At 39.1% G+C, this 23,432-nt stretch overlaps 1 pseudogene; it reads right to left on the bottom strand.

Annotated features, from left to right (window-relative positions):
* Positions 1 to 2,127: 2,127 nt before the first annotated feature.
* Positions 2,128 to 3,000, bottom strand: LOC136880905 (uncharacterized; annotated as a pseudogene).
* Between the last annotated feature and the right edge of the window lie 20,432 nt (positions 3,001 to 23,432).

Genomic DNA, 23,432 nt, shown 5'->3' with positions numbered 1-23,432 from the left:
GACGTAGCCATTGATATGGGAGGTTGCTTCGTCACTAAAAACAAGGTGCGAAAAGGTCTCTTCATCATCATTTTCCATGTTCAGCATCGCAGCACGGAATACCATCCGTTGTACCTTGTCAACATGTCTCAGTGCCTGAACCAGCTGAAGTCTGTACGGTTTCATGTAAAGGCTTCTTTTCAGGACACGCCAGATACTGGTACTGCTCACCTGAAGCTGACGGCGACCTTGGGATATGGATTTCCGGGGCTCCGAGTAAGCGCCTATTGAATTCTCCTCACATTTTTTTCTGACCGTGCAGTTTGTGGTCGACCAGGGCTTTTTCCTGTACACAAACATCCTGTTTGTTGGAACTGTTGGAACCACTGTCGAATGTTCTTGGGAGAGGGTCTGTACACATCGTTGTTAAATCTCCTGCGGAAATCGCGTTACACCGTGACCACAGACCCGGTCCGTACGAGCGCAACAACACGGAACGCTTTGTGCTGAGGTGTTGCCATTGTTAGACTCACGCGGCAGTTGAGTGAGCTAACTGCTGTCCAGGTTGAATGGAGTCATGGAGTGGGGCGGGGCGGGGCGGGGAGGGGAGGGAGGCGCGAAGCACTCTACTGACTACCAATAGAAATGTGAGGCCACGCTCTTTGTAACGTTATGCGACTCGTTCCGCTGCGTGGCTTGAGTACGGCGCAATAAGCCTTCGAAATCGGTTCATTCTTTATGAAAGACTCGTAACACTTTCAACTGAAAACAGACTATTCAGTCGATAGTTCGAAGGGATTATCACCCAACTAGTCGATAGCGATCACGAAGCTGTTTTTGTCGTAGTTAAAAATAAAGGTCAACGAAAGGAAGGTATTAAATTAGGACTATTAGGAAGTACCGTATGGCTGATAAAACAGGCATGAGGGAATTTAAAAAAAGTAACTATGATCGCTGGAAAATGGTAAATAAAAATGTAAACAGAGTCTGGGATGGGTTTAAAGCAATTGTTGAGGAATGTGAAAATAGGTTTGTTCCTTTAAAGGTGGTAAGGAATGGTAAGGATCCACTATATTATAACAGAGAAGTAAAGAGATTAATAAGGAGGTGCAGACTGGAAAGAAATAGAGTTAGAAATGGTTATCGAAGTAAGGAGAAATTGAAGGAACTTGCTAGGAAATTGAATCTAGCAAAGAAGTCAGCTAAGGATAACATGATGGCAAGCATAATTGGTGGTCATACAAATTTTAGTGAAAAATGGAAGAGTATGTATAGGTACTTTAAGGCAGAAACAGGTTCAAAGAAGGACATTCCAGGAATCATTAATGAACAAGGGGAGTGTGTATGCGAGGATCTTCAAAAGGCAGAAGTATTCAGTCAGCAGTATGCAAAGATTGATGGTTACAAGGATATTGTCCAGATAGAGGAGGAAATTAATGCTAAGGAAGCATTAAAAATTACATATGTAAACAATGACATTTACAGTAAGTTACAAAAGTTGAAAACTAGAAAAGCAGCTGGAATTGATAAGATTTCTGGGGATATACTAATGGCAATGGGTTGGGATATAGTACCATATCTGAAATACTTATTTGATTATTGTTTGGTTGAAGGAGCTATACCAAATGAATAGAGAGTAGCTATAGTAGCCTCTGTGTATAAAGGAAAGGGTGATAGACATAAAGCTGAAAATTACAGCCCAGTCAGTTTGACATGCATTGTATGTAAGCTTTGGGAAAGCATTCTTTCTGATTATATTAGTCATGTTTGCGAAATTAATAACTGGTTTGACAGAAGGCAGTTTGGGTTTAGGAAAGGTTATTCCACTGAAGCTCAGCTTGTAAGATTTCTGCAAGATATAGCAGATATCCTGGATTCAGGAGGCCAAATGGACTGTATTGCGATTGACCTATCTAAGGCATTTGATAGGGTAGATCATGGAAGACTACTGGCAAAAATGAGTGCAATTGGACTAGAAAAAAGAGTGACTGAATGGGTGGCTATATTTCTAGAAAATACAGGGTGTTTCAAAAAGGACTTTACAACTTTGCCAGCTCATAGTTATTATTCATTTTACTTACAGAAATGGTTTTGGTGCCATCTTGACTGAAAGTTTTACCTAAACAGGTTGAATGTGACCTTCATCGGTCATGGGGCACACACTCCATCTGAAGTCGATTTCTTGCCAAACGTGCTGCAGCATGTCAGGCGTGACTCGTTCAATTGCGATGCAGATTCTACGTCTGAGTTCTGGTAGAGAAGCCGGTAAGGATGGAACAAACTCTGTATCCTTGACGAATCCCCACAAGAAAAAGTCAAGAGGTGTCAGGTGTGGTGAGCGTGGGGGCCATGCAATTGGTGCACCTCGTCCAATCCACTTACCCGGAAAGCGTGCATTCAGGATATCCCGGACGTCTGAGAGGTAGTGTGGCGGTGCGCCATCTTGCATGAAGTGTATGCTGAGTTCTTGGTCATCAGCGTCAATCTGCGGGATTAAAAAGTTTTCCAGCATATCTAAGTACACTATTCCGTTGATAGTTTTCTCACTGAAGTAGAAAGGCCCGTAAACTTTGCTCTTGCTCAATGTACAAAACACGTTCAATTTTGGGCTATCAGGTTCATGTTCTAGCACTATCACTGGATTTTCACTGCCCCAGATCCTACAGTTGTGTCTATTAACTTTACCACTTAAGTGAAAAGTTGCCTCATCGCTAAAGATAATCTTTCCAATATGTTCATCATCTTCCAACCGACGTAACACGCCCACACAAAAGTCCTTACGAGCAATCATATAAGTGTCTTTTTGTTGCTGTGCCATTGTGAACTTGTATGGTTTGAGATGTAACCGTTTTCTCAACACACGCCAAATAGTCGTAGTGCGACGCCCAGCTCTCGAGATGCACGCCATGTCGATTTTCGAGGACTGTGGTCAAAGCGTTGTCTCACTTGCTCTACGACATCGTCAGACGTACGTGGACGACCTGAGGATTTCTTATGGCTTACCGAACATCCAGTTTCCATAAAGCACTTATGCCACTCATAAATAGTAGGCCTACTGGGAGGATCTTTACCACACTTTGTACGAAAATTACGTTGCACAGCTGTCGCCGACTTCGACACTCGCCGACTTCGACACTTCAAACCAAAACACACAGCGAGCGGGACCGGTGAAGGCAGCCATCTTTGCTGCAACTGCCGCTAGCGCTTGCAGTGGCGCGATTGTGTGCTTTATCTGTTGTCAGTCAAGATGTCGGTCAAAACCATGCCTGTAACTGAAATGAATAAATAACTATGAGCTGTCAAAGTTGTAAAGTCCTTTTTGAAACACCCTGTAGAACTCAGAGAATTAGAGTAGGCGAAGCTTTATCTGACCCTGTAATAATTAAGAGGGGAATTCCTCAAGGCAGTATTATTGGACCTTTATGTTTTCTTATATATATCAATGATATGTGTAAAGAAGTGGAATCACAGATAAGGCTGTTTGCAGATGATTTTATTCTGCACAGAGTAATAAATAAGTTACAAGATTGTGAGCGGCTGCAGGGTGACCTCGATAGTGTTGTGAGATGGACAGTGGACAATGGTATGATGATAAACGGGGTTAAAAGTCAAGTTGTGAGTTTCACAAATAGGAAAAGTCCTCTCAGTTTTAATTACTGCGTTGATGGGGTGAAAGTTCCTATTGGGGATCATTGTAAGAACCTAGGTGTTAATATAAGAAAAGACCTTCATTGGGGTAATCACATAAATATCACTGTTAATAAAGGGTACAGATCTCTGCACATGGTTATGATGGTATTTAGGGGTTATAGTAAGGATGTAAAGGAGAGGGCATACAAGTCTCTGGTAAGACCCCAACTAGAGTATGGTTCCAGTGTATGGGACACTCACCAGAATTACCTGATTCAAGAACTGGAAAAAATCCAAAGAAAAGCAGCTCGATTTTTTCTGGGTGATTTCCGACAAAAGAGTAGCGTTACAAAAATGTTGCAAAGTTTGGGCTGGGAAGATTTGGGAGAAAGGAGACGAGCTGCTCGATTAAATGGTATGTTCCGAGCTGTCAGAGGAGAGATTGCGTGGGAGGACATCAGTAGACGAAAAAGTTTGAGTGGTGTCTTTAAAAGTAGGAAAGATCACAATATGAAGATAAGGTTGGCATTCAAGAGGACAAATTGGGGCAAATATTCGTTTATAGGAAGGGGAGTTAGGGACTGAAATAACTTACCAACGGAAATGTTCAATGTTCAGATAGTGAATCTTCCACCTGGGCGACTGCCCTAAATGCAGATCAGTAGTGATTGATTGATTGAGTGGTATTCAGTCGACAGTGCTCATCTCTAGTATTGTTGTAGGATGTCCTAAATTGTTCTTTCAGTTTGTTAAGTGTGTATTTATCTGGCATTTATATTCCTTTTTTGAAAAACTTCCTTTTTACAGTTATATTATAGAGTAATATTTATATTTAACTTATGTGTTGACAGCCTGGAAAATGATTAATTCACCTGTTCTTTTAGTCACATTAATCGTTTCGAACAGGAATTTTTTTCGATATTTTCTTATTTGAAGACCTCCCCGACATAAGGATGTAAAAATTTGAATCAACAGCCTGTTTCCAGCCATTTGACCGAGTTAGGAACGGATTCAATGAAGCTCCCATCTAGCGGCGGGGATAGGAACTAACCAACAATATTTTTAATAGTGATATGCCAGTTGCATTGAGGTGTATCATCACACTTCTACTCTGTGCTGTCATGTTATGTCTTACATTTGAACTGCAAGCTGATTTACAGCCAGCAGAACTTTGTCCTCCGTACTGTGAGGATGGAACATCAGTCAAGAAGGTGGACTATGCTTGTGTTGGTTCATCATCAACAACTGTACTAAATCATTTAAATAAACGCCATACACGAAATCACCTATATGTTTTTAAATATTTTCTAGAAATATTGATTGTTGTTAGAAAACAAAATACCGACATACTTTGTCCTTGTGGCAGCCTCCGCACTGGGAAAGTTTCTAATAATAAAAATACCCTAACATTATTTGCTATCATTTGTGTTCCAAGTGCATGAACACGATTTCTATTCTGCTAAGTCTATACACAAACATAAGGCATACTTACAGATCATTTACTATTGTACGCTTTTAATTCATACATAATTTTTTAAACCTTAAATTATAACTGTTACGGAGGTTTCCGTGGTAGGTAGAGGTGAAAGAAGGTGCGGGTGTGAATAGGTCTCCAACTACGGAATTAAAGTTAAATGTAAAATTTAACAAGGTTATATTTTCTTTCCAAAATTCAGAAATAACAAGAATGGCAGGTACGGAGTAGCAAGACAACAAAGTACAATTACAGTATTTACAGGATTTGGGCTTCGAGCCCTGAAAACACAATTCTTGAGCAACTAGCCCAACTTTACGATATATAAATTTCAACAACGGGGCAGAAGACCCCAATCAAACCCTGGAGCACTTGCTCCAAATTACACCGTAAAGCCTCCTCGAGGCATACAAGACTCAGTTTCCGGAAAAGAGCCACTCGCTCTCAAATTTAAGCCTCTCCCAGGCCACACCAAACTCCGCCTTCAAGCTGTCCTCAACGGACATAAACACAGGGGTAAAATACCCAATCTACTGAGGCCTATTAAGTGAGAAAAGGTTAATTATATGGCCTCTAAAATACCAACTTGAAAGGAGGCTCTCCGCACTCCTAATACACTTTATTTAAAACCTACTTGGCACTAGGCCGTTAATGCAAGGGCTAATCCCATACTACAGAGGTGACTTCAGAAAAGAACAATTTACATTATATTAACGAAGAATAGGTTGAGAAAAATAAGTTCACCTCAAAACAATATGATTGGGAGCTCGAGAGGGTTAAGCACTCTCTATCCCGATATGCAGTTTAAAAGATGAAATAGATACAAGTTTCTTTTACATTTTAAGGAAGGTTACATAATGGAAAAAGCTTCGGACCCGCCCCGAGAGTTAAACTGCTGAGCTAGCAAAGAAAGAAGTTATTAATTGGCCATTACCTTGTTGTTGACCGCTGCCGAAGAAAGAGGCGCTTCCCGCCCCCTGCTATGTACTTTACACACTGAAAGATGGAACAGAAGTGGCACAGAGACCCTAAAATCAGCAGTTTATATACTCTCGCGGAAGGTTCTAGGCGTTAGGGGAATGAGAACACCCGCCCACAATCACTTTATTGGAGAATAAAGAGAAACCCCTACACAAGATGAAGAAGAAACACATTATTGGTGGAAAATTAATTTCAGAAATTCGGGATTGGCTAGATTTAAAACAAGGGGAAAGAAAGGGGTAATATTGCCAACTTAACCAATGACTGAAAGAAATTTAACAAAGAACAAACTTTTGAAATAAAATTTTCTCCAAAGAACAGTTCTTTTTCTTCGCACTAGGGTGCACTATTGTAGTTCTTCAGTAGTGTCCTCTAGAAGAGAAAGTTCACACTTCTTACTTCAAGCAAAACAAAAACACATCAAAAATGACACAGTTCTAAAACTCCAAAATTTACAGGTAGTGACATCTTCTGAGAAAGTAGAAAATTAATACCGTCAATAAAGTTCAGACTTCCTCCAGCAGAGGAGTTTCAACTGGCGCACCTTTTGAATTAGCGGCGTGGAGGTGTACCGCCCGGTACAATAACAATAAATTGTTTTTATAGATGAACTTATTTGGAAATTTTCATATGCAATTGGTTCAAGGAGTAATAAATAATAATAATAATAATAATAATAATAATAATAATAATAATAATAATAATAATAATATTGAATGAAATTAAATCCTACAACCTGTTTTCCAGACATTGACCGGGTCAGGCATGTAATGAATGATACTTATATAGGCTGTTATTACAATGGGGTCGCCACTCCCAAGGTGATTTATTAATGAGTGATAAATGCTATGAAATGATAGTGGAGAGTGTTGCTGGAATGAAAGATGACAGGGAAAACCGGAGTACCTGGAGAAAAACCTGTCCCGCCTCCGCTTTGTCCAGCACAAATCTCACATGGAGTCACCGGGATTTGAACCACGGTATTCAGCGGTGAGAGGCCGACGCGCTGCCGTCTGAGCCACAGAGGCTCTCAATAATAAAATATTATTATTATTATTATTATTATTATTATTATTATTATTATTATTATAACAATGGCGTGTGGCCGCTAAAGAGATCTGGTGCAGGTCTTTCGAGTTGACGCCATATGGGCAACCTGCGCGTCTGTGAGAATGGAGTCCTACCTAATATGAATTCTAATGCTGAAGACTGCGCACACACCCAAACCCCAAGCCATTGGAATTAACCAATTAAGGTTAAAAATCCCCGACCTGGCCGGCAATCGAGCCGGGGACCCTCTGGACCAAAGGCCAGCACGCTAACCAGGTAGCCATCGAGCCGGAAGGTTCAGGTAGTATCCAAAAATGATTTTCGTCTCTCCTGAAAAATGAGTGATTTGTTGGTTATATCTTTATTCCGAGAAGATCTTCAGTTCTGGCTACTTCAAGCAAATATATCAAACGCTGATTGATTACTGTTCATTTTTGGAGTGGATGAAGTAAATGGGTCGTTATAAGCGTTTTGACGTTATCTTTAAAGTTCGTTAAACATGCGGTTCAATAACGTGTTCATGTTTGGTTAAAAGATAGATCTAAATATTTGATACCTGATACAGGTTGAAGCCTAAAATCTTCTCTTGTACTGATTCAGTTATGTAACTATTCTGCTTACCATGTACTCTTGAAATTGCATTATTTGTTTGTGATTGACAGTCGGTCCAATCTCCTGCAACGAAATGACTGTCACTGTGACTGGAGCAGTGGCAGTCACGACGTATTTCCAAAATATTACTAAATTATCCTTAAAGCATAATAAAGTTAGTGGCCATAATCAAGTTAGTGGATCGGTGTCTGCTAATAATTTAAAACCACAAGATTACAAAATTCCGCTTTCGGAAAGCTCATTCAAAATGTGGTTAACGCTCAAACGGGGTTTCCTCACGTAACGCCACGTTTAATTTACAGAAGCTTGCAGACTGAACGCCGAAAGGCTTAAGTGTCTATTATCAATATTTATGGTAGATCCCTATAAACTCCAGTGAGCCTCCGTGGCACAGGCGGCAGCGCGCCGGCCTCTCACCGCTAGATTCCGTGGTTCAAAACCCGGGCAATCAATGTGAGATTTGCGGTGGACAAAGCGGGGGTGGGTCAGGTTTCTCTCCGGGTACCCTGGTTTTCCCTATCATATTTCATTCTAGCAACACTATCCACTATCATTTCATTTCATCTGTCAGTCATTAATCATTGCCCCGGAGGAGTGCGACAGGCTTCCGCAGCCGGCCCAGTTCCTATCCTCGCCGCTAGATGGGGACTCCATTCAGTCCATTCCCAACCCGGTGGAATGATTGGAAACAGGCTGAGGATTTTCATATAATAAAATCACGAGATCAAAGGTTCTATATCTCAATATTGTCCGTCTCGACAGCGTAACTGTTAGTACTATCAGCTGCCGTCCGGGTTCGATTCACGATACTGCCTGATATTTATGAACGGCGGAAGGGCTGGTAAACGATTAAAATGGTGCAAGCAACTCGTCTCCAGAGTGTACCAGAACAGAGCTGCTCTACCTCGGGATGAAGACATGCATTTCCTTAGTCCAGCTCCATGGCTAAATGGTTAGTGTGCTTGCCTTTAGTCCAAGAGGTCCTGGGTTCGATTCTTGGTCGGCTTTGTTCCGATTACTTCGTGGCTGGGAGTGTGTGCCGTCTTCAGAATTATAATTCATAATTGATAAGGGCCCCATTTTCATAAATTTCATACACATGTCTCAAAATGACCGAGTGAGTTGGCTACGCGGTTAGGGACGCGCAGCTGTTAGCTTGCATTCTGGAAATAGTGGGTTCCGAACCCAATGTCGGCAGCCCTGAAAATTGTTTTCTATGGATTTCCATTTTCAAACCAGGCAAATGATGGGACTGAAGCTTAATTAAGACCACGGTCGCTTTTCTTCTCACTCCTAGGAGTTTCCTAACCCATCGTCGCCATAAGAACTATCTGTGCCGGTGCGACGTAAAGCAAATTGTAAATACCGGATTGTTTTTATATTAGTTCAAGTTATTTCAATTTATATTTATGAATTAGGATATTTAAAGTGATTTAAGACACATTTTATTTTCAATATTAGTCCATATTTCGGGGTATGGTAAACATTTTTACACATTTCAGAAAAACTCGTGGATCTTTACATAACTGAACGTTTTATTTTAAATATGTTCCACATTTTATGGTTTCAGAGTTATTCCTGTCAGAAATTTACTTTATTAGCATCTACATTTCAAAGATGGATTCTTGAATTTCTATGGAATATTCGCAGTCTTTTGTTTACTGCTTGGCTTTGACTTTGTCGGTCGGTCGTGTATGAGCTTTGAGAGTATCTTCAGTGTGGTTTATGCATTTGTTCAATCGGTGCATTGAATAGTTAAAATGACAACAAATCGTTAAGTCCTGATCTGTAACATTAAGATTGCATGTGTGTTCTTACGAACGAAGGACTATCAACAGCCGGTAAAGTAATTTTGGTAATGCCTGCCAGAAAACAGTGTCTAGTTCTCAGCGATTTCTAGTACAACAACACATTTCGACAGAAAAAACACTTAGGGAAACTATAAGTTGAAAAGCAAAGAAAAACAGATATTTCTGTCGGAAATGCAACCAAATGTGAAGAATGAATTTAGTTAGGACCTTTGTGGAATAATTATCGGGGCACATATACCACTCTACAAGTTAAAGAACCCGTGATTCAAGGAGTTCCTAGAAAAATAAACAGTTCGGAGAATACCATACCAGTCAACATCGAGTAAGAACTACGCACCATTGATCTATGGATAAACGCTGGGATAATAATAATAATAATAATAATATTAATAATAATAATAATAATAATAATAATAATAATAATAATAATAATAATTTTACGTCCCACTCACTACTTTAAGGGTTTTCGGAGATGCCGAGGTGATGTAATTTAGTCCCGCAGGAATTCTTTTCAGTAAATCTACCGTCATCAGGTTGACGTATTTGGGCACCTTCAAATACCACCGGACTGAGCCAGGTTCGAACCTGTTAAGTTGGGGTCAGAAGGCCAGCGCCTCAACCGTCTTAGCCCTCAGCCCGGCAAACGCTGGGAGAAACAAGGAAATGTATCCAAGACTCTGGAATATGGTTATCACTTGATGAGACGACAGACAGCGCAGGGAGAACTGGGAACGTTGTCATCGGTTTAATGAACAGTGAATCCTTGTAAACCTGTTTTATAAACATACGAAATCTTGCATACACCTAACAAGAGCAAAATCACATTGTCCAGTGATGCCATGGCAATTCTATGGCCGAGTGGTATTAGATATGAAAATGTGTTATTGTTTCCTAGTGATGCAGCTTCGTGTATGGTCAAAGTTGGTGAAGCATTGAAAGGAAAATGTCCCAAGATGATACACTTGCGCATCCCATGTCCTTCAGTGTGCATAACTTATTCAAGCTAGCTATCCTAAGGTGGACCTCTTAATAACTTCAATAAAGAAAGTTTCTTAAAGGGTCCCTAGTAGGATTCAGATCCTGATACTCATGTACTCTGATTATAACTCGATGGGAACGAGGGCAGAGGCAGTAGCATACTGCGCATTTACTTTCAACATAGCACACTGCAAGCTATCACAGAAATACGCAGTAGTGATCCCCTGTAAAAGTACAAGGAGTTATTAAAATATTTTAAATATTCAGAAAAGTGATAGGTACAAATGGATTCTTATGATTGTCGACTAATATGTTATATGAAAAAATCTCCAAGACATTGAAACCTTTGAGAATGTGTTAATTATTTTAGGCTCTGGCGTCGCTACTTCAACTGAATCCGTAAAATCACTTGTTGGTGACAAAACAGTGAAAAGTGACAGCTTACATCCAAACAAACTTATCATGTATCACATCATTAGACGCTCTCCAAAAGCAAGAAACTAGTCTGCTTAAAAGCACTGCCATTGTCATGGAAGTGATTGAACGTTTCAACTGCTGCAGTGGAAAAATTGGTGAAGTTTCAAAGTTAAACATAGTACTAGCCAAGAATCCAGAATATAGTGATATGTGAAAAATCAGTGTAATTTTAAGTTGTAAATCAATTGTGAAACTAGATCCGGATTTATCTTCTGAAGACGTTACAAGGTTTAGAATGGTTGCTATAATTTCTTGTGATGTTGAGTGGAGTTTTGGTGAGTACAGAGCAATCCTAAGAGACAATAGTCGCAGTTTCACGTTTGAAAATTTGAAACTTTTTTTTTTTTTGTAGCAAGATCTCAGAATAAAATCTGAATTTTATTATATACGTAAGAAATAAACATTTGTTTCACGACTTTCATGCAAATTGTTTTTGGCATGTACAGTATGTAGTCCATGTTTTACTCCATATTTGAGAATTTCCAGCCCATATTTTGGGAACATTCTGTCCATATGCTTTTTAGAACTTTCATCTCATATTTAGAGAAATTTTAGTCCATATGTATGTACATCTTTAGCCATTTTTAACTATAAAAATCCTAGCCCTGGTTATTACTTCAAACGAACTTTGAGAGATTGTTTAACTTTGTCGGGGGTATAATGAAGACCACGACATGTTGACCAATCGTGGGTAAACTCAAACATAGACTAAGTTTCTCGACGTTCATCACCATTAATTGCAATTTCCAAGCTCCCTAATGTAAACTAAACCTAGAAGAAATTAACATTACAAGTTTCTAAAGCAGTATCTCCGTTAAAATAATTAACAATCTACTCTTTACTTTTTATACATTCAGCAGGTGCCTCTGTGGATCAGTGGTAGAGTGTTGGCCTCCGAATCCCAAGATAGCGGGTTCAAGTTTTGATGGATGACCATGACAGACTTATAGAAGACTTATCAAACAGGGCTCATCTCATCATGCCCTTGAGTACCGATTATTTCATTCGTGGTAGTTTCATAGGTCATGAGTTTGTTTCCCCCCTTTCAATGTACTGAATCGTACACTTGTCAACTCCTAACTCTCGAAAACTTGTCGTTAGATGCAAATAAATACATCGTTATCAATTAGAGTTTCATTATTGAAAGACGTATTTATGATCATTTGATTCTCTCAAACGGAAATTTCACACCATTCTTTTAATAGTGACTGCGAAGACATTTATCCACAAAGTTTTAATTAAATACGTATTAAGTACTTGTTTCACGATATTCCAAAATTAATGCAGTCCAAGGCAATTCAGGGCTGTAATGGCATGGTATCAATGTTCAGCGTTCTTCTTTAGCATTTTCTAGCCTATTTCAACACTGTTGGATATAGGCCTCTTCCATATGCTTCCACCGTCTTCGGTCTTGAGCCACTTGGAACCAGCGTATTCCAGCCAACACCTTTATGTCATCGAGCCATCTCTTATGGGGTCTTCCAATGCCCTCTTGTGTTCCCATGGTCTCTAGTGAACAATCCTAGAGGTCCAGCTGTTCTAGTCTTGTCGAGTTACGTGTCCTACCCATTGCCAGTTTAGTCTTGCTACTCTCTCTAGGATGTCTGTTAAATTAGTTCTTCTCCTGATGTCCTCTTATCCCTAAGGCTGATCCTTAGCATCTGTCGCTCCATGGCTCGTATTCGCTGATGAGTTGGGTATTTTTCATTGCCATGACAGACTCCCTTTTCTACTGCCAATTACAATCTACTTGGCAAGTTTTCGATATAATTGCAGGCCCCACTTTGCTACTACCAGGCACAGTGTAGTCGGGACGTTTTCATTATAATGGCAGACCCCTTGTCTACTGCCAGTCTCAATCGAGTTAGAGTGATTTCACTGTCATGATAGGCCCCCTTGCCTAATTCCAGTCACAATCGACTCTGGGAGTTTTCATTATAATGCTAGAGACAGTCGATTTGGGGATTTTACATTATAATGGCAGGTCCTCTTTCCTGCAGCAAGTCACAGTTTAAGGACATAAATAAATGAAACTTGATGTAACACTACCTGTACAAAACTATAAAAGTCTAAATAGACATTAATTAATGAGGCACTAACAGGCATCCTACAAAGTTAAAACTTGATACCAGAGAAGTTGGTGCCCTCAGGATCCCTAGAGAGATGGAAAATTTCAAGAACTCCCCGAGGGGGGCAAAATTGGGCCTCGGCATATGAACGCAAGTGTAAGCATTTCATTCACTCACACAGTTTAGAGAGATGAAACTATCTTTAAATTATTGTGTAATCATGTAAACCGACACAGCTGTGAGCCCTATTTTGTTTATGTTGATTTCGAGTCATCCGTCCTCTAACGGGGAGTCGTGGTTAAAATATCAGGAGACAGAGAAATAGAGTTTTCAGTCTTTTAATGGCGAGGCACATCCGCTACTACAGTTAATGTAATTACGTGCTCTAAATTTACTGGAGGAGCATTTTAAATTAAATGTATAATTTAAAGATGCACGACGCACATTGAAGAAGATCGTAAATTATACCAACTAGGGAGTGCTGAAAAGATAAGGGAACGGACAGACTATCCACACTAGAAATGCTTATTTCTGGTCAAGCTAAGTAGTTTATTTATTTATTTGTGTCAAAAACATAATATACGAGAGCAAGTCAGTAAGTACCTGCAATTTTGCTGTAATTGTCTTTAGGTTGGCTCTATGACTTGTGTGCTCGCCAGCCGCTAGATAGCACCGTTGTCTACGTCTGTGGAAGGTTTCAGCGTTATCAGATCGGTACAGCTTACGCTGTTGCGACGTAAAGATGGCCGCGTCACTCTCTGTTTGCACCCAGGAAGAACAGCATTTCGTAATCCGTTTTCTTTTTCTTTTGGTCTGAGGGTGTACCAGGAGCAGAAATTCATATAAGACTTTCAGCACAATACGGGGACAATGTTTTGCCATAGCGGATGTTTCTATTCCATGTTCTGACATTTGCTTTCTGGTTCGAAGTGGTGAACCCATGTTTAATCTCCAGTGATGATCCGTTTCAGAAACTTTTCGCCTTCGGTAGCATGACGGTCGAGTAGGTGCTGACAGATTGTCAAACAATTGCGCTTCTGCTCTTCATTGAGTTGTTTTGGCACCCATCTCGAACAGAATTTGTGAAAGTTAAGCCTGTTATGGATGATTTCATATGCAATATTGGCATCAGTTACGGCTGCAGATGGACGCTCGGATCTTTCCTCATCCTTCACGCTCGTGCGACACCTTTTGAACTGTTCAATCCACTGGTAAACACTTTGCTGTGGCGTAAAACTCTTTACATTTTGACTGATCCGGACAAATAAAAATATATTAATTTTGAGAATATTTGAAATATTTTTCTGGTAACATTCTATTATTTTCGGAATGAAAAATCATCATACTTAAAAGAAATAATAAAATGCGCATTAAAGGGTTAAGAAATATTGGCGGTGGTAATGTTAGAAGATTCCTCGCGTAAAAGGACAGTACGATAATAAACATATATATATATATATATATATATTGAACCCATGAACTTTGTGCCCTAAGAACATTATGCATAAATCGACAATCATTTAAAAGTTGGATTCTTGATAGCATGGATTTGACACGTGACGAGGGGGTGATTACCTTCGGTCCCACACTCTGGGGTACGTGACGTCAGCCACACGTGTCAACGGCGGAAGAATCTCAAGTCATTTTTGTGAACTATTTCGAAGCGCGTGTACATGGCGTGAACCAAGCCAAGTCGAAAAAATATAGTGCCTATCAAAGGAGGTCAGTCATCTCACAAATCGAACCCGTATACATTTTAAATGTCCATGAACACTACCGCCAGAAATGTAGCAAGCATGTAGTCACTTTCAAAACTCTTGAAATTACAGTTTAGGTAAGTCAGAAAATTTATAGAAATTTTCTTGGCGGCAAAGGGAGATATCCGAAGAGAGGGGGTAACTGCTATAAATATGAAGGGACGCCATGACGAAGTCTCCTTCTCCGGCATTTGTGATACAAAGCGGACGAAATTTTGTTGAGCTGCTCTGCGAAATCAAACCAACGAAAGTAGACGGAGTTCAACTGCAGATTTTAGCCATTGTGGCTAGGTCTTGTCTCCATGAGGAGATAGTTTTCTTGAGTGAAATAATTGTACCAGATAGGACGGTCAAAGTACTGAATAAATTCTAATGTGATTAAGTAATTCGTGTGCGGAAATAATTATAGTCCATCGTGTGCGCTCAGCAAACAAGTGAAGGGTATTTTTTTATGCTTTATTCCAGGAAACCTGAAGAAAATTAATAATGAACTGTGAATCCATGAATGTAAAAATGGCTAAATAAGATGCCAGGGTCGCAGGTGAGCCCTATGACGAACAATGGTGTGACTACATGAGGTAGGTGACTTTCCATCTTACTACCTCTTATATCTTGTCTCATGATCTCTAAAAGTGTATTTGAATGGGGATATACGACGCAGTGGTCACCCCTACTAAGTTTTGTAAATGTGAGAATACGACTAAAAGAGTCATTTGTTTTATTTTCCACTTGGATAAATTTTTGAAGTCTTGCGAGTGCCGTATAATGTTGTAAAAAGTTATTGAATAGGGTTTCGAAGTGATATCACGTCCAATGTAGATCGTCATCCGTGTGAGTGTACTGCCCATATTTTGTGATGCCAAATTAAGATGTTCAGTCGACGTAAAATTTTTCTGTCTGCAATTTGACGTTAATAAGGTAGGAATCCATGGTCACTCATTTTCAATCGAGTGGAAGCGCGCTGTCTGGTGAGAACCTAGGGTGATGAATTTGGTCACGGAGAGAAACGTTTTTCTAGGCCCATTTTAAACTGTGTCTGACTGACAATAAAAAGATCTAGTAGAATGTTTCAATCATTTCTCGTAAAAATCAAGTTATTAAATACGATATCATTTATGCGAAGTTATTCATGATTAATGCATTGTGCGATATTAGACGTCGAGATTTCTAGTAAGGATTTTATTCCAGTTCTTTGTCGATGATAATTGTGGAGCTGGGAAACAGAGGTTAGTTTTGTTGATACGAGATTTGTGAAGCAGGTTGGACCTGTCATTGAAGCCGGGACAGGGAAGCCCGAGGAATGTTTTATATGAGTTGAGATGAGATGTGCGAATCAGGTTAGAGTCCTGTCATTGAAGCCGGGACATGATAGCCCGAGGTATATTTTATAATGTTGGGAATGGAAAGAAATTCATAGAAATCCATAGCGGTATTAATTGGCGACGCGTATAATTAGTGTGGGCATCTTGAAGCATAATCTGTGCATTTTGTTGGTTAGAATATCGTATTTGTTTAATTATGTCGGCGGAGTTTTAAAGGGGGCATTTTGAGAAGTCAGTCAGGTAGAACGAACCGGGTGTTTCACATCACTGACAAGCGAACTTGGGGGTGAGAGGCCTCAGCTGATAGGGGGAAAACAGCGGGGATATAACGGGACACGCGTGGAATTGAGATTGTATTTCTCGGCCAGGGAGAACGTTAAAATGCTGGATTTAGTTGAAATTCATAGCCGGTAATAATCTGAGTATTGTGAAATACTGTAAAATTTGTTTAATTGGGGACGTAATGAACATTTGAAATCACGAACTTTGAGTATAAGGAACAGAGTAACCAAATTCAGGGTTGTCCAAAATATAGAGCGATGGTCGTGATGATTGGTTTGTCTGTGAGGAGTGTGCAAAATTCATAATGGTATGACGAGATATGACATCGTAATTATATGGGGAGTTGTTTGGTTTGTACGTAGATTCTTAGGATATCCAAGTGTTAATAACGGTTGGGACTAGATTAGATTTTAAAGCGTGAAATCATGAGACAAGATATATAACTGGACATGAATTATGTAACAATTCTTTTCCAGCCAGACAAACATCACAAGATTGAATTCACATCACAGCTGCGTAGAAATTTGTGAAGAAACCAGAGTCCGCGGAGATAAAATTTACTGTTCTTTAACATTTCGCTAAATCATTTAAATTTATTTAATTATTAAATTCAGTGAAACCGCATTTTGAAATAACTTTAATCAAGCGAATAACTTGGAGATGCATTCTGGAAATTTTAGTTTGTTTTCTGGGGAATATTTTAAATATAAAGTAACGATTAAAGGGACATATCCGAAGGAAATGGATTTTACTGCCACAAAGTTTGTGAGCATTGCTATTGTTGTAATTATTGAACTTTGATTGATTGAGCAGTGAATGTGCTGGGAATTGTAAAGTGGAACTTTGGTCATCAACCGATGTAACTTAATTGTGTTTAGCCTTCAGCCTAGAAACTTGGATGGTCAGGGGGTCATCAACCTCAGTGACTCGGATTAGGGCCATATGCCATTGTAGCATCATTTCCTTGCGGTCATCATCCACAATGACTTTAAAGTAACTTAGAAGATTAGATGTCGGTCCATGACATAGACGCAGGTCACATCGATTCAATTAAGGGTCCATGCCGTAGAACCACTGTGTGGCACACACCGATTGGACGGCCTTAATTATACCCAGAGTCCAGAGTTCATGTTACGAGGGCTGGACCATAACGAATCACTATGATGGTACATGTGGTCTCACATGGAAGCCGAATTTAAGTATTTCCAGACTTTCCTTTCTTAAATGATTAATAATTAAGACAATGGTTTCTAGTATGAATGCCCGTCAGGCAGTTACGTTAAAGTCTCACACCAGTGTTCTGACGTTTATGTAAAAATGATTGTGGTGTCCAGTGGACACAGTTGACTTCTATGATACCGTTGACATATCAGATTGCTTCAGAATTTTCCTGAATAAATAGGAATCTTTTAAACAGACCTTTCATTCCAGTAGATAGATTAGAATTACTGAACCCTACCTTTACCTCAGCAAGTGACGAAGAACCCGATACGACCCAAGAGACAGATCTCATGAACTTTGCTGATAGGTAAGAAAGGTAGGTATCCCTCAATATGGACCTAAAGGGTTCAATATTATCTGTACTAATATATAAAAAGATAAAAAGTTTGTTTGTATGTATGTATGTATGTATGTATGTATGTAATGGCTAATCTCAGGAACTACTGGACCGATTCCAAAAAATATTTCACTAATGTAAATATTCGTTATCCCTGAGGGACATGGGGTGTATCTTATTTTCAAAACAATTCGAGGGGCGGGCACAGGGGGAGATATAAAAATAATAGGCTAACATAGGCAAAATATCGAATTTGTTGTACTAGGACGAGACAAAGCTTAATTTATGTCCCATGCCGCAAAGAACATAACTCGTAACCCCTACGGATCCGGAAACCATGTTTTAAGGCCCTAAAACCAACCGTTACGGAGATATGCGCACCACACTAACCCTGCTCTAGGCATCAGATAAAGAAATTAACTGCCGTAACCATGGCAACGTCAACTCCAGGATTCTACAGCAGCGAAATTATCTACAACATATCACTAAAACCTAACATGTTACAGATATGAATATTGGTATTTGGAATCTCCTTAAAAAATAAAAGGACAAATGTTTGTTTTCAGAAAATCCACTTAAGGGGGAAGGGGATGGGTGAAAAGAAGTGAGGAAGGAGTTGAATTCTTTATATGAGGATACATATATCTCAGAAGTTTAAGATGTTACAGACGTTAAAATTGGTACTCGGATTCTTCTTTAAAAATAAATTAACACACTTTTTTGTTTGGAAAAGCCACTTAAGGGGGTGAAAAAATAAAAAAGCGGGTGAATTTTAAAAATGAGTATCTGCTTCTTCTGCCGCTTTTACCACACCTGTGGGGTTGCAGGTGCGAACTGTGCCGCACATGTGGATTTGACCCTGATTTACGCCTGGATGCCCTTCCTGACGCCAACCCTATGTGTAAGAATGCAATTACTATTGCGTATTCCTGTTGTGGTTGGTAATATGGTCTGTTGAGTGAATATGAAGAGGAGAGTGTTGGGACAAACGCAAACATCCTGTCCTCGAACCAGAAAAATTAATCTCACGCGATTAAAATCCCCGACCCAGCCCCGAGTCGAAACCGGAACCGGAACCCTGTGAACCGAAGGCCTCAACACTGAACACTCAGCCAAGGAGTGGGGAATTTTTTAAAATGAGTATATATACAGTATATCTCAAACTTAAAATGTTACAGGCGTAAAAAGTTGGTATTTGTAATCTCCTTTAAAAATGAAAACACTTACTTTTTGTTTTCGGAAAATCAACTTAAGCTGAAGATCGAAAATAAGTGAAGAAATAGTTGAATTATCTTTATGAGGATACTTACATCTCAAAAACTAAGACGTTACAGACGTACAAATATTGTTCAAAATGGGTTAAATGAACAGTTACTTTTAGTGAATGATAAAAAAAAAGCAAGGCTGAAGAAGTAGAAATTGTCAAATCTACTTGTGATCCTGTAAAACATAAAACTGGTACCCAAAATACACGTGGTGAAAAGGAACATAAAACAGAGGCCGAAGATTCACGGGGTCCAGAGGAAATAAACTCTGATTAAGACTGGCCAGGCCGTTGGACACTTTCGAAAAAAAAAAAAAAGATAAAAAAGAATGCTTTTGCGAGGGTGTATCAAAGTGAATATTAGAAGTGTTGAAGTTGCCCTAATAGGCACCCACAGTATATGATTGATACCGGCACCTTTACGCCCAGAAAACTACAATAATTATAGTAATAATAATAATACATAACAGAAACAATGTGGAAGAGGCAATTGACATTTTTTGGACATTTATACGGAATGAATGGCAACATGTTAAACAAACTGATCTTCACATTTCTTTGAAATGTGAAGTCAACTTGGATTCATGAAGTAAAGAAAAATTTGGAAAGAAACCGTGTTAGAGAAGAAGTAGCAACAAAGAGAGAGGGAGAGAGAGAGAGAGAGATTTTTGGAAGAAAGTGTTTAAAATGGAAGATTACAAGATCTGGAGGGAAATCAAACAGGCTCAAATTGGATCAAGGCGAGGAAAAGTTGACATAGTGAGCAGATGAAGGATTATTGGAGGAAGAGGAAGGAACAGTAGAGGAAGTATTGAAATTTTCACGCGGATCCTAGAAGACCCTAACGGAGAAAGAAAAAGAAAGAAAGAATATAGGATAATAAATGTTGCAAATTCCATCGAGTTCTTTTCGTACTTTAAACGTAAGTTCATCAAAATTGGAGAAAAACAGTCTTCATACAACTCAGATAACTTGGATATTAAGTATTCTCTTGCCAGATATAAAATAATGTATAATAATAATTAATTAATGAATTCATTTTACGAGTAGTATGTAAGCTGTTCGAAATTCGTCTTAATATCCAAGTTGGCTAGAAGACGTATATATGATTAATATCTTGGTTACTAATAGAACTTATGGAACAAAATCAAACTTGATTTACTTTCCTTCCCCTGTAATTAGGTTTTAAACTCTCTTTTCAATTTATGATAATGAAATATTCAGCGAAACTTCATAACTTTTCTAAACTTTTTCAATTAATTAACAAGTTGCCAATTTAATTTTTAAAGAACTATCCCTTGTGTGGTGAACGCTACTGAAAGGAAACCTATCAACGATCAAGAACTGAGCAGAATTTATGTGCAGTTTAACACACCAACGGTCGCCAGGATCGGATTTGATTTCAAACATCATTGAAATGTAAAGTAGTCGGGTTGGCCGTGCATTTCTCCCACAGTTAACAATTGTTATGCATTAGATTTTAAATGAGAAACAAGGGCTCATCTCTACAACACTTGTAGCAAGTTCTTGCCATAGTTTATTTTTTCTTTACAATTTGGTTTACGTCGCATGGACATACAGTAGGTAGGTTTTATGGTGACGATGGGATAGGAAAGGACTAGGAGTGGGAAAAAGCGACCGTGGCTTTAAGATACAAGTACAGTCGCAGCCTGGCATAAAAATGGTAAACCACGAAACACCATCTTGAGGATTGCCGATGGTGAGATTCGAAAATAATAATAATAATAATAATAATAATAATAATAATAATAATAATAATAATTGTACCGGGAGGTACACCTCTACGCCGCCACATTTAAATCTTGCGCCTTAAAGAACTCCTCTACAGGAGAAACCGTAAACTTGAAACTGGACTAACTTATAAATTTTCTATGAAGATGCTACCACTAAAATTTCTTATTGTGAACTGTGTGAATTTCTACTTGTATTTGTTTTACATTCATCAAGAAGTTTGAACATTCTCTCATAGATGTCACTACTAACAAACTTTGATCATGCACCCTGGTGCGAAGTGAAGGAACCTTTCTGAAGAAAATTTGTATTCATAAGTTTTATCTTTACTAGATTTCGTTCATTCATCTTTAGTTTAGCAATATTTATCTTTTCTTCCCGCCAGTTTTGAATTTAGCCATTCAAGAATTTCTGTAATTAATTTTCAACCAATACCACATTTCTTCTTCGATTTTGAGTGTAACTTTTGATCTTAACCAATAATACTCTGTGGGTGTGTCTTTATTATTCATGAAAGGTCTCGAACCTTCCCCGAGGGTTTATAAACTGCGGATTTTCACGTCTCCTGGCCATTTGATCAACATCTAAGTGTGTGTGTGTCACGCAGGGGGCGGGAGGTGTTTCTTTCATCAAGCAGCAGTTCTTCAGCAAGGTATGGCCACTTAACATCTTCACTTTTGCTTGCTGCGCAGTTTAACCCGAGGGAAAGGTTCGAAACTCTATTATGTAACCAACGTCCTTAAAATGTAATTCTCCGTTCGGCTTATGCAAAATTTCATAAATCTTTAAATGTAATCCGGGGATAGAGAGTGATTTACCCTCTCGAGCTCCCCTTCATCTTGGTTTGAGGTACCGCATTTATTTCTCTAGTGTATTAAAGTTATCTCCATTCGCGCTACCTCAGTAGATTGGGATTAGCCCCTGTTTCGTTGGCCAAGTGCCCTATAGGTCTTAATTTTTTTTTTTTTTTTGGTGGAGCTTAATCTCAGACTCCATTCCTGTTGTACTCGGGCCGTTTATTGAACCTGTTCGTTTTCATTAAGGCCCCGTAGGTTGGGTACTAGATACCTCTGTGTAATAAGATTGCTATTTGTAAATAGTGCCTTGTAAGGCCAGCGATTATTTGACTTTCACATTGTGTTGCCTTGAGTAGGCTGGGAGCACTGAGAGCACGTCAGCTCTTTTCGAGTATTGTAGGAATGCCTCGGGGAGGCTTGATACTGAAAATTGGGAGCAAGTGCTCCATGTATTAGGGGATTTCTGCCCTTTGTGTGCAATTGTAATCTTTATTAAGCTCAGCTAGGGGCTCAGAATTGTAAAACCAAGGGCTTGTAGCCCAAGAAAGTTTAAATTCTGAAGTCTTGGATCCTTCTAAATCTTGGTTCTAATTTGCTATGTCATTGTTATTTCTCTAAGTGAAAAGATTTTAAAATTTTGTTGTTTTTAAGAAAATATAACCTTTGTTAAAACCTTAAATTAACTTTGACTGAGTAGTTAGACCTATTCATCCCGGCACCTTCTTTCAATCAATCAATCAATCAATCAATCAATCAATCAATACTGATCTGCATTTAGGGCAGTCGCCCAGGCGGCAGATTCCCTATTTGTTGTTTTCCTAGCCTTTTCCTAAATGATTTCAAAGAAATTGGAAATTTATTGAACATCTCCCTTGGTAAGTTATTCCAGTCCCTAACTCCCCTTCCTATAAATGAATATTTGCCCCAGTTTGTCCTCTTGAATTCCAACTTTATCTTCATATTGTGATCATTCCTACTTTTATAAACGCCATTCAAACTTATTCGTCTACTAATGTCATTCCACGCCATCTCTCCGCTGATAGCTCGGAACATACCACTTAGTCGAGCAGCTCGTCTTCTTTCTCTCAGTTCTTCCCAACCCAAACATTGCAACATTTTTGTAACGCTACTCTTTTGTCGGAAATCACCCAGAACAAATTGAGCTGCTTTTCTTTGGAATTTTTCCAGTTCTTGAATCAGGTAATCCTAGTGAGGGTCCCATACACTGGAACCATACTCTAGTTGGGGTCTTACCAGAGACTTATATGCCCTCTCCTTTACATCCTTACTACAACCCCTAAACACCCTCATAACCATGTGCAGAGATCTGTACCCTTTATTTACAATCCCATTTATGTGATTACCCCAATGAAGAACTTTCCTTATATTAACACCTAGATACTTACAATGATCCCCAAAAGGAACTTTCACCCCATCAACGCAGTAATTAAAACTGAGAGGACTTTTCCTATTTGTGAAACTCACAACCTGACTTTTAACCCCGTTTATCAACATACCATTGCCTGCTGTCCATCTCGCAACATTTTCGAGGTCATGTTGCAGTTGCTCACAATCTTGTAACTTATTTATCACTCTATAGAGAATAACATCATCCGCAAAAAGCCTTACCTCCGATTCC

The sequence above is a fragment of the Anabrus simplex genome, chromosome 9 (genome assembly GCF_040414725.1).
Source record: "Anabrus simplex isolate iqAnaSimp1 chromosome 9, ASM4041472v1, whole genome shotgun sequence".
NCBI classification, from domain to species: domain Eukaryota; kingdom Metazoa; phylum Arthropoda; class Insecta; order Orthoptera; family Tettigoniidae; genus Anabrus; species Anabrus simplex.
The sequence above is the reverse complement of the archived record's forward strand: the minus strand, read 5'-3'. Positions and strand labels throughout refer to the sequence as shown.